Source organism: Cornus florida, unplaced genomic scaffold, assembly GCF_030987335.1.
Source record: "Cornus florida cultivar Cherokee Brave unplaced genomic scaffold, ASM3098733v1 CherokeeBrave_3.0.0_Hap2_Chr03, whole genome shotgun sequence".
Lineage (NCBI taxonomy): Eukaryota > Viridiplantae > Streptophyta > Magnoliopsida > Cornales > Cornaceae > Cornus > Cornus florida.
In genome coordinates, this window is record NW_026775573.1 from 39,929,728 (window position 1) to 39,944,082 (window position 14,355).

Genomic DNA, 14,355 nt, shown 5'->3' on the forward strand with positions numbered 1-14,355 from the left:
AACTTAAAATATAATACATATATAATCTATGTATATCCTTATTATATAAATATATAAAATATATAAAATATATACATCAGATTATTTATTAATACTAAAGTTATTATAATATTAATTAATAAATTACTTTCCTTTCATATATATATGTATATACATATACAATTATCCATGGGTAATTATCCATACGTATTAAACCTCTTATCCAAGTAGTCCATGGGACCTAATTGATTAGTCTATTACTGTTAACCATAACCATAACATAAAATAAAACATTTAATCATTTAATCTACAATTAATCAAACACATCATTTAAGCACACAATCTAATTAAATAAATAATACAAATAACACATAGACAAAATACAAGTAACACATAGACAAATAGCCAATTAATCAAGTAACACTTAATTCAATTAAACACATAAGCAATTAGTCAAATAATCAATTAAACAATTAAAAATATAATTAAAATAAATAAATAAATACTGAGACTATCCTTTTAAAATTTGGGGTATTACAGACTAGTAGCGTGTATGAATTATATTTGAACAATGAAAATGACCGTAATTCCCTTAGATGACCTCAAGTTTGGGTAAGGACGAGGATAATGATCTGGACCCTTACAATACTGGTCATTTATAATCATAATGGATCGTTAAAGATTGATGACTCTGATTTCAAGTTCATGTTGAAACCCTAAGCTCGCGAGGGGTAAAATAATCATTTCAAGTTAAAGTTATAAAATGTGGTTTGTGCCAATGGAAAGGTGGCTTAAAAAGCATCAATATAGACTCAAGAATGACTTAATTTGGGTTAGAAATGACCAAGTTATGATTTGTTAAAGTTTGGTTAATTCGAGCAATTTAGACAACTTCAAAATTTTCTAAGTCTGGGAAAATCCGATTGATCAGATTTCAATCCGATTGATCAGATCGAAAGCATATTTCGGAGGGTTTCAAAATATTCTAAGTATGGGTAAATCCGATTGATCGAATTGAAATCCGATCAATCAAACTGAGCCTAGAATGTGAACAAGGGCTCCCAAGAGAACTCTGATTTGATCTTACCTTGCAATTATGGTAATGTACATATTCATACAACTCAAAATTTGTCCCAAAGTAGTCACATACATAAATATATAAGTAAAATGATTTACAAGCATAAAACAAGAAAAATAGACAAATGCCCTTAGGTTTGCATTTCTTGCCCATCTATTCCATTTCATTTAATTAGTTGCAAAAGAATGTTCAAAATAGATAATTACATGCCCCAAATTACATTTGAAGTGGTCTAAAAGAATTTAAATACAAGTCTAAACCTTTAAGGTCACATTTACAATGCTTTACAAAAGAAAATACATCAACTAAGCCTTAGTTACAAAATTGTCGAAAAATGCCCTCGTCAACCCTAACTACACATGTGAGGGTTTGTCCTCAACTGTGTCATTGCTATAACCTGAAAAATATTAATGAAAGGGGTGAGCACGGAGACTCAGTAGAAGATGCTTAAGGCGCAAACTTTGGATTTCCTTGAGCCACACATCACATGTTAGGGATAAAAGAAAACCGGGATTATACATTGGAGATTTTATGAAATTTTAACCACATTTCAATCTAATCAATGGCATAGATACAACTTTGTACAATATGAATGTAATTCCTAAACTTGGTCTCAAATCGACCCCAATCCCTACCTACGCTAATTGACTTTACTGAGCTGAGATTGATACTATCCCGGCCTCTAAATCGACGACCATTTGGGGCCTAGTATCAACGTTGCACGTCCTACACCGGCCGCGCTCCCTCTACGTCAAGTTAGCACCGGGCTTACGATAGCCAGTCTATCTCTAAATTCCTCTTTCCCGCCCATCTTAAGATTGCTAACTTATCAATCTCATTCAACTTTTCCCATCATTTTAAAATGGCTTAAATGTCCTTCTAGTTCAATTTTCCCACCATGCCAAGCATATGAATGCAATTGCATCAACTTGACCTCTATTTCAATTATACAATAGTAATGGCATCACATGGCATTCTCAATACAATAAATACACGCATGGCATTTTCCACAACTTAATTTTAAACATGGCATGCCATGGAACTCAACGACAAGTATCACATTCCTCATACTTTAACTATAAGCATACATATCATCATTTTCACATCATCATCATACTATTAGCATTTAGAATTTAGCATCTTCACTAATTGGAAACATCATGCTTCACACTTAGCACATAAGGCACATTTAATCACTACACTTAGCATGCTTTTATCTCATCATCTTCAACTATCATGTTGTTTACAAAACTTGCATTTTACATAGAATAAATGAAGAATCATTGAAGATTACTCAATAAAAGGCAAAGTTTGAGTCATTTGAAATCCCTACCTCAATTGTGTGTAACTGAAGATGTAAGAACTTACTTCGATTTTTCTCTCTCTAAAATTCTTACACTTCAACAGAATGAAAAAGTTCAAAAAACCTCCCTCTCTCTCTACTCGTATAGTCTATTTATAGACCATCACCAAATTCTCACCAACTTATTATGTGAGCCTCAGATGTTGGGCCTAACTCTCAGTGTTATGTTATGGGCTGAGCTCAACTGTTCAGTCCGATCCTTCTTTCGTGGGTGTTGGGCTCATTGCGGTACCCTTTTTGCTTGGGCTTGGACCTACCATTCAATCTGATACCTCACTCGTGGGTCGGGTCTGGTCCAATCCATCTTTGGCATCTTCAATTGCCCTCATAATTACCCCTTAGTAAATAAGGGGGTAATTATTATCGGAGGCCAATCATGACACTGACGGCTTAAGAAGACCTCGTGGGAAAATGGACAGTCGGATTTAAAACCGATGCTTCGAGATTCCAAAGAAACTCCTCGTTTTCCTGACGCTTCGACCTTCGGGCCCACTCTGTCCTTATAAGTATCAAAGACGTTCCCTCAAACCTTTTTTACTGTCTTTATCTTGCATCACTGTTGGCCAAATCTTTGCTTGCCTCTCTTCCTTTTTAGTCAAATCAAATCAAATCAAATATCCTCCGGCGAACCTCTGCGAAAGCTCCTTTTTCCAGCAATCTTGCAGTAATCTATGTTTTCTCCTTCTGAGGTTAGTTTCGTTTGCCTTTTTCTTTTGGAAGATCACTTTTTCTCCCTTAAAAACCTCATTCATTTTCACCATGCCTGTAGATCTTGATGTTCTTCACATGAAACTTCATTTCCCTGTCGATATAGAAATTAGAAACTGCCCTAAAGACGTGGATATCTGGACTGGTGCCGGCCTTCTTCCTGGCGAAGTCTTGTTTACCCATCTTCAGTTGAACATCATTAGGTTTCCTTTACATCCTTTCTTTAATTATGTTTTCAACAAACTAGGGATCTCCCTTTTGTAAGTAAATCCAAATTTTTTTAGGATCCTATCCGTTCTGCTACTACTGACCCGTGACAGAGGTCTGGATCTTAACATCATAGATCTTCTTCTTTGTTACAAGGTTAGTAAGATCCGACTTAAGGAACCATTCTACCACCTCTACCCGATTGAAAAAATGTCCATATGCAAAGACACACTCAAGTCTGAAAAGGGTTGGAAAAACAACATAATAGGGGTTAGGGGGGCCTGGTCTTCTCCAACTACAGAGGATTATCTAATCCCGAGCACCTTTGGCATGTGTTCTGTCTCTTCGTATATGAAATTCAAAACACATAAGAACGATTGTCCCTGCAAAATTTGTGTTCCTCGCTTTTGTACTTTCTTATGCCATTCCTTAGGCATTCCTTGTGACGATTTGAGCTGTAGTGTTTGCAGAGATAGGGACAATTACTTGAAGAATTACGTTCTGAATGACGTTCCTTCCTACTTAGACCTCCTTACCTCAGACAACCTTCTCGCCATTTCAGCCCTCGGCCGCACAATGAGCCAGCTCCAGATTCTTTCATTCGGCAGAAGGAAGAACCCTCCCCGGCAACTTCTTCTCCTGCCTCGGCTTCTTCTTCGGCCACTATTTCTGACACCACTCCGAACGTAGTGGCTGCTGATCCTGCCGTTAGCGTTCCTTCTTCCAATCCGAACGCACCTCCTCAGGTCAATACTAATTCTGCTGTTACTGCGGGTGCTCAGGATAAAGAGCGAGGCAAAAGGCCTCATCCTGACAGTGCAGCCGACCTTGATGATGTATCTCATACAAGAAGGATCTGAATTTCTGGGTAGGGTACACTCTTGCATCGCCTAGTCAATTCTACTGCCCCCTCTGGGCCTACTACAGCTGCGGCTTCTGCTTCAGCTTCTGTCTCTGCCTCTGCCTCTGCCTCTGCAACGTCACCATGGACTCCTCGATTTGCCCGAACAAATGGGACATTCGTGAAGACGAACGAGACCATGTTCAAGGATGGTCAGACCGCTATGGCATATTACAGGGGCATGTGGACTCCCAGGGACATTGAAACAGCTAAAGGTCTATCCCAAAAGGAGGTGTTCAGCCGCTTTCCCTTATCTGCCATGGAGGTAATTTTTATCTCCCAATCAGAAAAATCTTTATGCTTAACCCCCTCTGACCATGCGATCGGTTTAACCGGTGTTCATGCATATCTCTGCAGACCCTGTTTGGTATGATGGCCATGCAAAAGCAGGTGGAAATAGGGAACGCCAAGGCTCGAAAGTTCTCTGACAGCCTTGAGGTGGCCCATAAAGAGAATAACATCCTCACCACCAAAAACACAGAACTGTTCGTCCAGCTTGGAAAAGTTGAAAAAGAGAGAGACGCTCTGAAAAGGGAAACCGATTCTCTTCAGGATGAGAGGGATGCCCTTCACCTTGAGAAGAGCGTTTGGCAGACCGAGCGCAACTCGTTTAAGGACGAAAAATCTGAACTCCAGCGCCTTTTGGCTGACGAACAGTCCGCTCGGATGACCTTCGAGAAGAGAGCCCTGGAGGAGCGTGACGCTCTGCTCAACACCATTAGCAAGGTGAATGGTGGTATGCTGGCTCTTCACGCCCGATTTTCAAGGGTTGGGGCTCTCAGGTATGCTCAGGGGTACAGAGAGGGTTTATTCGACCGTGCTCCTACCGACAGGCAGACTGGTTCCACTCCGGACAAAGTTGATAAGGATCTAGAAATTGATCCTCTAGGAGTCTATGTTGATCCAGACTCCACTCCTGCTGAACACATTTTTGATGAGTGTCAGGAGATTGCTTCCTCCAGGGTCACTACAGTTCCCTCGGTCGTTCAGCCTCTGGACGTTCCTCCTCTGTCTACTATGGTCCCCTCTTCAACCGCTACTGAGATTGGGCCCCAACAAAACGATTCAGTTATTCATCTCGACTCCCCACCTCGTGAGGATGGGACGACGAATGAAAATGAAGAGGCGAGTCAACACAATCAAGAGGCTGACAGAATAGAGGCAGCTAGCTAGGACTCTTCTAATATTTTAATTTCCTGCTCCTTTATAGTTATGTCATCTGTATGCCTTATCTTTTGTAACCTCAGATCATATCATGAATGAGATGCCAACAACATTGACTTTATCTGTGCATGGGCGGTAACAACCAACTTCACATTCATCTACTTTACAATGTCTGGCGCTCGGCTTATAATGCCAGCTGCCACTTACTTTTTATTTTTGAACAAATACTTAGCAAGTGCCTAGCGCTCGGCTAAAATGCCACTTGGCTTTTTATTTTTTAGTAAGAGTTTGGCGTTCGACTCATAGTGCTAGCTGCCACTTACTTTGCTCAAGTGCCTGGCACTCGGCTAGAATGCCACTTGCCACTTGGCTTTTTATTTCTTAGCAAGAGTTTAGCGTTCGGCTCATAGTGCCAGCTGCTACTTATTTTGCTTAAGTGCCTTGCGCTCGGCTAGAATGCCACTTGCCACTTGGCTTTTTATTTCTTAGCAAGACTTTGACGTTCGGCTTATAGTGCCAGCTGCCACTTATTTTGCTTAAGTGCCTGGCGCTCGGCTAGAATGCCACTTGCCACTTGGCTTTTTATTTCTCAGCAAGTGTTTGGCGTTCGGCTCATAGTGCCAGCTGCCATCTACTTTGCTATTTTTACTTGATCAATCTCTTAAAGAAGAATATTACTTTTATAAATCTCAGAAACTTGTACATTCGCTTGCATTCAATTGAAAATGAACAAAATTCAACATTGAAACTCTTAACTTTCTATTGATAATACCTCTTTAGAGACGTAGCATTCTAAGGCTTGTTAACCAGCCTTCTGGCCACGGTCTCTAGGGTATATGCCCCCTTTCCTATGACTTCTGCAATTCTGTATGGACCTTCCCATGGTGGCATCATCTTTTTGACTATCCCCACATTCTTTTTCAGAATCAGATCACCTGGTATAAAGTCTCCGTGCTTTACCTTTTTGTTATGGCTATTCGCAAGCATCTGCTGGTAGGATGCGAGCCTTACCGCCGCTGTATCTCTTTTTTCCTCCAGCAAATCGAGGTTAAACCTCAACATACTATTATTATGCTCTCGGTTCCATGCCAAGCTTCGAGCAGTCGGGACCAAGTGCTCGACTGGTATAACTGCCTCGGTACCATACACCATGGTGAATGGGCTTTCTCCGGTCGGTCGTCTTGGGGTCGTTCTGTAAGCCCATAGGACGTTCGGCTGTTCATCTAACCATTTTCCTTTCTTTTCTTCTAGCTTCTTTTTGATACAAGCAAAGATTGTTCTATTTGTGATTTTCGCCTGTCCATTGGCCTGTGGGTGACTTATTGCCGCTAGTTTTTGATTAATTCCATATTCCTCCAACAGCCCTCTTACTTGCTTACTGTCAAGGTTAGTCCCATTATCCATGACGATTGACCTCTGAACACCAAACCGTCAAATAATATTACTCCAAATGAATCATCTCACATGAGTTTGAGTAACGCTCGGGTATGGCTCTGCTTCCACCCACTTAGTAAAGTAATCTGTAGCCAGTAGCACATACTTGTTCTGAGCTCTTGCAGTTGGTAGAGGACCAACTACATCCATCCCTCACTGTGCGAAAGGCCATGGTGTGGCCATTACGTGCAAGTCCTCAGGTGGTTGGTGAATCAGTGGTCCGAACCTCTGGCACTTATCGCACTTTCTAGACAATTCTTCCGCATCTCGCGACATGTTCGGCCAGAAGTACCCTTGCTTCATTGCTTTGTGCGCTAAAGATATCCCTCCTGAGTGGTTTCCACATACACCTTCATGAATAGCTCGTAGTATCTACTGAGTCTCTGTGGGAGTGACGCACTTTAAGTACGGCCCAGAAAAAGACCTTCTGTATAACTGGTCATGCACTATGGCGTATTTTGCAACATTCGATTTGATTTTCCTAGATTTATCTTTTTGCTCGGGTAGAATACCTCCCCTGATGTAAGTTATGATCGGATCGATCCAACTTGGCTCATATAGAATAACATTTACTTACCAAGGATCTGGATCCGAAGGCTCTGCAAAAATGGACGGCTTGGTTAATATTCCTACTGGAATTACCCTGACCAATGTTTCTCCAGAACCCGAGGCACTACACGCTAGCCGGTCGGCATCTTCGTTATGCTCTCTCGGTATTTAGATGAATTCAATTTATTCAAAGTTTTTGGCCTTCCACACAACAACAGAATAATAAGCCTCCATTGTTTTATCTTTGGTTTCATACTCGCCATTCACCTGCCGAACAACTAACTGCGAGTCACTAAAGACAATCAAATTCCTGACCTTCAACTCCTTGGCAAGCTTAAGTCCTGCCAGTAGTGCTTCATACTCCGCTTCATTGTTGGTGGCTCTGAATTCAAGCCAAAGCGCTTGACTCAAGGACGTACCTTTTGGTGTCTGCAATTTGATCCCAATGCCTGCCCCTATCTGATTTGAGGATCCATCGACGAAGAGTTTCCACAAGCAACCTCGTAGGTCTTCCTCTATGTCTTCTGAATCACATTCCAGTAGAAAATCTGCCACTGCTTGCCCTTTGATTGCCGTTCTGGGTTCATATGTTATGTCAAATGAGCTTAACTTTATGGCCCACTTCGTCATTCTTCCTGAGAGGTCTGGCTTATGCAGGATTATTCTGATAGGGAAGGTGGTTAGAACGATGATAGGATGGGATTCAAAATAATGCATGAGCTTTCTTTTTGCATGCATTAGCGAGAGTATCACTCCCTCGGCCTTTGAATAACGTCGTTCGGCCTCAGTCATCGTTTTGCTAACATAGAACACTGGATATTGCTTCCCTTTTGGATAACGGATCAGAACGCCACTTGTCGCGATGCTGGATACCCCGAGGTATGGAAATAATTTTTCTCCTGGTTCTGGAGCTGACAGGATCGGAAGGTTCTACATATATTCCTTCAAACTTGTTAATGCTTTGCGCTGTTCATCCCCCCAAACTTGTCTGCCATGGCTTCGTATTGTGTCAAAAAATGGTTTGCAACGGTCTGACAGTTTTGAAATGAATCGGCTCAATGCTGCGATTCGTTCCGTAAGTGTTTGCACTTCCTTGACTGTTGTCGGCTCGGCATTCTTAGTCAGAGCTTCTGCTTGGGCTAGGCTAGCTTCTATGCCTCTATGATTAACCACGTGTCCCAGGAATTGACTAGAAGTCACGTCGAATGAGCATTCGGTTGGATTGAGCTTCATTCCGTAGTGCCTCAACACATCAAATATGTCCTGTAGATGTTTCAGATGGTCAGCTTTCTTCTTACTTTTTACTACCATGTCATAAATGTAAGCTTCCATGGTCTTTCCTATTTGTCTCTTACAATTTTTGCTAATAAGCCTTTGGTAAGTTGCTTCGGCGTTTTTCAGTTCGAATGGCATGACTTTGTAGCAATAGGTCCCGCGTTCAGTAACGAAAGAAGTTTTTTCTTCATCAGCAGGGTCCATGGGGATCTGATTATAACCGGAATAAGCATCTAAGAAGGTTAAGCGCTCATATCCAGTAGTAGCATCCACCATTTGATCAATTTTCGGCAGCGGAAAGCTATCCTTGAGACAGGCTTTGTTTAAATTGGTGAAATCGATACACACCCGCCATTTCCCATTCTTCTTCTGCACAACAACAACATTTGACAACCATTCAGGATAACACACTTCTCTTATAAATCCCGCGTCAAGTAGCCTGTCAACCTCCTCGGCTATGATCTGGTTACGCTCTGGAGCAAACCTTCGCTGCTTCTGCTTTACAGGTCTTGCATTGGAATTTATGTTTAAGGAGTGACAGGATACGGAAGGATCGATTCCAGGCATGTCTAGGTGGCTCCACGCAAATACATCGGCGTTCTGAGACAAGAAATCAACTAACTCATGTTTCTCTGCCATAGCAAGTCGTTCCCCCACTCTAGTTGTTCGTTCGGGTTGGAACCGATCGATCTGTACATCAACCAGGGGTTCTTCGGTTAAGTCCAGTGGCTCATCCTCCCCATTCTGCTTGGGTGGAGGTTCCTGTAATTGCTATCTTGGGCTTGCCGAACAGATGGGTGCTTTCCCTTTTCCAGCATGCTTCAGCGTTACTGAATAACATTCCTTAGCTGCAACCTGGTCCCCATGGATGTCGATTACCTTGGCTCCGTCTGGCCCCAGGCATCTCATTACTTGATGCAAAGTGGAAGGAACACCTTGAACTCTGTGGATCCACCCTCTGCCTATCAGAAGGTTGTACGAGGGATGGATTTCGACAACCACAAAGGTCTCCATCAGAACCCTCTCTGCAGCGCGTACCGCTATCTCCACCGTACCGATGGGTTCCACTCATTTTCCATCAAACCCTAGTAGAGGATTCCCGGTAGATTTGAGCCGGTCTGGCTTGATTTCGAGCCGATCAAATGTATCCCTCGGCATGACGTTCGCACTACTTCCAGGATCAATCAGAACTCTACGTACCAAACATTCGGCCACTGTCAAACTAACGACTAACGGGTCCTCATGAGGCATCTGAACACACAATAGATCTGTTCTGTCAAACTTTATCTGTGTTGATGCACTCTATTGGTGCAGAGTGTTTACACTGCCCACCCTTCTCTTCATCCGTGCATGGCGAAGGCGTGTTTGAAGCAGTTCATCTGACTCCTCAGTAGGCTCAGGCCGACCGTGAATTGCATTGATTATTCGGACTGGTTGCGTATTGTGAGGGTTCGACTTCTGATTCCTCTTCACGTGCTCCATTGGCCGGTTCTGTTCCGTCGCCAGGCCTTGAATATAACTTGCGAACTCCTCTCTGGCTATCAGCATCTCTATCTGTCTCCTTAAGTTCCTGCATTCGTTAGTCTGATGGCCGAAGTCAGAATGAAATACATAATGCTTAGACTGATCCCTCTGTTCGAGGGGTTGTCTGATTGGTAAAGGTGGTCGGAACTTATCTTTATTTTCTTGGTACAGCCTTGCTATGGTGACTTTCAATGGAGTAACCAGCTCTTCCTCTCTGGGCCTCTTCTTAGATTTCCATAAGGAATGCTGTGGCTGAACCTGCTTTCGTCTGATCTTTGCTTTGGTTTTGTCCTCTGTTTATATGACGGATGTTTTCCGAGCGTTTGCTGCCTCTTCTTCTTCCAAGCGCACAAATCCATCGACTCTTTCATTTAGTTCATCCATAGTCTTCAGCGTGTTCACTACCAAGCTTGTGTGGAATGGAGTGCCATGAGTCATGGCCAGTATAAATGCTTGAACCGCTGTAGAAGGGTGACATTCAATTACCATACTCTTGGTTAGGTTAAACCTGGTTAGGAAAGCTTGGAGGCGCTCATCCTCATGCTGCTTCATTGTGAATAGGCTTGAAATGTCCTTTGCCGGACGCTTATTTCCATAATATTGGCTTATGAACCGATCACATAAGCTTCGGAAACTATCTACTGAGCCCCTCGGCAGGTTCTTAAACCAATTGAGGGCTGGTCCAGCTAGACTTATAGGGAAACACTTGCACATCAAGGAATCATTCTCAGTGTTCAGAGCCATTTTCAACTGGATGTGATACACATGATCAATCGGATCGGTCGTTCCGTCGAACAGAATGAAGATGGGCATGGAAAATTTCCTCGGACTCGGAGCATTCAGAATTTCGTCAGTGAACGGTGAGTCAACCGTTCGAGCTGCTGAATGGAGGGCTTCATTTTCCCTCTGGAACCCCGCGGTTGCTCTCTGATCCACAAATCTCCTTTCTGAGCCGCGATAGTCGAACATCGCCATGGAAGGCCGATAGGTCGGATCGAATGATCTGTCCTCTACGAACTCTCTGTGCCATGGAGGCATAGCTTTGTGACGATCAAACTCCATTGCTTCACCTTGGCTGAGCATTTCTTGATGTGGATCAAAGGTCATGGCTTCGTTTTGCCTGATCTGTTCGCGCTATGGATCCACATGAGTTGATCCTTTATGATCATTAATACGACGGGGATTTGGCGGCAAATCGTTTGGCCGGACTTCCTCGCGGTGAAGACCTGTCTGATTGTTCCCTACTTCCTCGCCGTCATGTGCCGCATCGGTATGTGCAACTTATTCTCCAGCCAGGAGCAGTAGCGGAATCACCGGGACTTCTTGACGCTGCATTTCAGTCCTTAAATCTGCATTCTCTCTTCTGAGAGCTTCGATCATGCTCATTAACTCATCAAGCTTCACCTGCTGGACATTCTCTACCGTATTGGAGTTCTCACCCCCAATCATCATTCCAAAATGGAGCAAAGGCATGAATCATGAGTTCAACTCTAGATCGGAGCCTCTCCAATGTGAATCACGGTAGATCTGAACTCAAATGTTAAGAGTTTTGCTTTCCTTTCAATAGATTAGAGTTGTTCCGGCGTTTGAGCTTGCCGGATCGAGTCGCGATGAAGTGGATCACGGCTGCGTAAACTTAACGCCAATCTCTCAGAATCAATCAAGAATCCAGAATTTCTTCAAAAGCCAACCGCAATCTCTTAGATCCGAACTAAACTCACAAATTAAGCTTCGTCATCATTAATCAATCGGAATCAACATGACGTTGATCAAACAAGAATTAATCTTCCACGTATTCCCACAGACGACGCCAATTGAAGATGCAAGAACTTCCTTCGATTTTTCTCTCTCTAAAATTCTTACACTTCAACAGAATGAAAAAGTCCAAAAAACCTCCCCCTATTTCTACTCGTACGGTCTATTTATAGACCATCACCAAAATTCTCACCAACTTATTGTATAGGGCTCTTATTCTAGGGCCTTCTTCCTTTTGGGCCTGACTCCATTATGTGAGCCTCAGATGTTGGGCCTAACTCTCAGTGTTGTGTTATGGGCTGAGCTCAACTGTTCAGTCTGATCCTTCTTTCGTGGGTGTTGGGCTCATTGCGGTACCCTTTTTGCTTGGGCTCGGACCTACCATTCAATCGGATACCTCACTCGTGGGTCGGGTCTGGTCCAATCCGTTTTTGGCATCTTCAGTAACCAAACAAGCCTCTAGGTCAAGCCAATTTCGAAATCCCTCTAAACCCTTACAATATTGGTCTCAAATAATAGCTCTTCCCAAGTTCTTCCAATTTTCTTTCTTGGTTATCATCAAACTCTCACTCTAAACTTCTCAAATTGAAGCTTGAAGCATGGAAGCCATTGGTGTATATAAATAGATATAGATAGAGAAAGAGGAGGGTTAGAGAGATATTTTGGGCCGAAAATGAGTTGTTAGAAAAGTCTTCAATATGAATGCATGGTCCTCCTTGTGCCAAGTGTCAAATTCTTGTGGTTTACTAACTTTGTCAAGTTACCATCATACCCTCCTTATTCTATTGCAATGCCAACAAGATCCCCAAAATATCATCTCTAATCTATATATACATGTATATGTATATATGTGTGAAATGACTACAACGCCCCTTAAAGCAAATGGCAAAACCGGGAGAAGTTCCCAAGCTCGGAAATCGTCCCGACTTTCGAAAAATTCTAAAATCAATCCCATCGCCTTTAATTGACTTAAAATAATTAAAATACACTTCCAAAACCCTCGGCTCAAGAAATTGACCTAAATGGCCATTGTGGCCCGCGTGGCACGCAAAACGATGCACACAAAATAAATAAATAAAATTCTAAAAAAATCTGAGACATTACATTCCCAACCCTTGAACTTAATCAATGATCATTATGTTCATGTCATGCATCATATCCATATTACCATATTCATGAAAGATCATTTCATATACAACATCATAAATCATCTAAGGCATGGAATTGCATATACACATAGACATGGAAGCTCTTTATCATCACTTAGCGTGATTCAAGCAATTAGACAATCATTTCACAGGTTGAACATGTAGGAAACATACATAACACATAATCATGATTTCAACGAAATACACATGTAAAAACTCACATAGATCAAAGAATTTGTAATTTAGATTTTTCTACCTCAAAAGATGCAACCAAAGCCCTTAGATCTCAACTCGAAATCCCACCAAAATGATGCAAGATTGATGCCAAAATGTAGTCCTTGTCGAGCTCTATAACTTTTCTAACAATGGCTTAGATCAAATTATACTTATGTAAGCAAAATCTTACAGAAAAGAAAGAAATATAGAGAGAGAGAAGAATGAAGATGAAAACAAAGTGATGGCCGAGAGAATGGAGAGTGAAGACTTGTGGCCAAAAATGAGTCAAGAGCTTTCTAGAGTCAATGGTCAATGTCAAGGTCCACTTAACACTTCCAAAGACAAAAACGCCCTCTAAAGCCCCTTCAACTTTCGTCTAATGCCACATATTATCATCTTCCACTAACCTCTCTTTCTCTCTCTCTCTCTCTCTCTCTCACACACACACACACACATATATACACACACACCTCAATGGCAAAAAAAAAAAAAAAAAATACAATAAAATCACCGGATTGCATGACACGTAAAACGATGGCACGAAAAATAAATAAAATAAAAATACTAAAAAAATTAGAAAAAATTCGGAACATGACAAAAACTCATATGATCTCAAAAATTAATAAAAAGTAATTTGTTTTTTTGCCAAATTTCCAGGATAATATATGCAAATTCCAGGGAGAAAAGTGATTTCCAGAAAATTGCCCTGATGAGGAAAGCACCCTGTTTTTATTTACAGTTCATGACAATGATGTTTTGCAAGTTTCTTGGTGTTTAAAAAATGAATTTGAATTCTTCTAAAAATAAAAATTAAAAAAAAAAAGGTAAGAAAAAAATTTTTGAATGGAGTTTTTGTGTTTACAGTTTATATAAAGGGAGGTTGGGGATGAGGACGGTTGGTGATTCAAGCATCGTGGAAGTTTTTGTGTTATATTAACAACTAATTATTATTATTTATTTATTTATTGATTTTTTATCTTCCTCAAAGACGCTGTTTGCAAGTATAAAAAATTACTTGTAAATATCAATTCACATGGGTTTAAATTTATTACGG

The 14,355-nt window shown here is 41.5% G+C and overlaps 1 long non-coding RNA gene across 1 annotated transcript; it reads right to left on the reverse strand.

The window, feature by feature from the left end:
• Positions 1-1,243: 1,243 nt before the first annotated feature.
• On the reverse strand, positions 1,244-14,231 carry LOC132300335 (uncharacterized). The gene is made up of 2 exons (XR_009480400.1): positions 13,342-14,231; positions 1,244-1,454 (listed from the first exon to the last, which is right to left on the reverse strand). It is a non-coding gene; the product is annotated as an uncharacterized LOC132300335 (long non-coding RNA).
• Positions 14,232-14,355: the final 124 nt, after the last annotated feature.